Here is a 1,478-nt window from a genome sequence, read left to right as displayed (position 1 = left end):
GAGAGAGAGAGAGAGAGAGACGCATGCATGTTTGCATTGTGTGGATACATATGTGGTTGTGTATGAAGAGGAACAAGATTGATGTCGAGGGAATTTCTTGTGTATCTTTCAGCTTACACTTTAAGGAAGGGTCTTTCAATCGACACCTAGAGCTTTCCAGTTTGGCTACTGTGATTAGCCACTTGCATAGGAACATCCCATCTTCTGCCTCCCAAGGGCTGAATACAGGCAAGCTTCCATATCCACTTAGCATTTCAATGGCTTCAGATCAGTGCTTCAGTCCTCTTACTTGCACAACAAGCACTTTAACTATCTGGACAGATGGAACATCTTGAACATAGAAATGATATTATAGATAAAAAGGTCTTGACTGGAGCTTTAGTACCTCTTCACTAGAGTTGGAGTCTACCATGATGAATAAACATGAATTGACTATATGAGTATCCCATTATGTACTGTTACTTGTACAAATCTATGTCTTTGGAATGGGTCTAGTTCTGGCCAAATGCACAATATGTAATAACCTAAAGCAAAATAGGCATGGAGATTTTAGAGATGAATTTATTTTTTCTTAATCTTGTACACTAAATTCTGTGATATACCTGGTAGTTCACTTCCAAGGAAGTGTACATGTCTTCCAGGTTATAATGTATCTTAAAATGATTGACATGTTTTCTACCAATTTTTCTTTACAGGGAATTGTAGAACTTATTACAACAAAGATATAATCTTTCCTAATAGACAATCAACCTATATATTCAATGTGGCCCCTGCTACTGCTCTGAGTAGAAAGTTCAACAGGTTAATTAAGAATGATGAAGAATGATTTTTATTTTTTGAATCCTTGGCAAGTCTCATGGTCAGCCAAAATTAAAAGCCACTCCTCGGTAAGATGAACCTCTCAAGGCCTTAAAGAGTCAGGGCCCAGAAAATTCATCAGAGGGTCCTTGGTGGATTTGAAGCTCATCTTTGTTTTGTTTTGTTTTGTTTGTTTTGTTTTTTGTTTTTTGTTTTTTGTTTTTTTTGAGACAGGGTTTCTCTGTATTGCCCTGGCTGTCCTGGAACTCACTTTGTAGACCAGGCTGGCCTCGAACTCAGAAATCTGCCTGCCTCTGTCTCCTGAGTGCTGGGATTAAAGGCGTGTGCCACCACGCCCAGCTTTGAAGCTCATCTTAAGGAATGGATCTCCTGTGAGTTTACACACTGAATTTATGAGTACCCCCCTTTTTTTTTTTTTTTTTTTTTTTGTAGACCAGCCTCTGTCTTTCAAGCTAGGTCAGGCCTGTGAGAGGCAGAGAATTACCAATAGCTTATGTGTGTAGTCAGGCCACAGTATTGGAGGAAAACACTGTGGGCTTGGGAATTGAGTAGAGAAAGAAAATTTGTCTCTGCATTTTTGAGAACTTCTATAAGGGCATAATCTAACCTTTACTTGTATGTCACAATAACACCAGATCCTCAATTCTGAGCCTTTACAT

This window comes from Mus pahari, chromosome 3, assembly GCF_900095145.1.
Source record: "Mus pahari chromosome 3, PAHARI_EIJ_v1.1, whole genome shotgun sequence".
NCBI classification, from domain to species: Eukaryota; Metazoa; Chordata; class Mammalia; order Rodentia; family Muridae; genus Mus; species Mus pahari.
The sequence above is the reverse complement of the archived record's forward strand: the minus strand, read 5'-3'. Positions refer to the sequence as shown.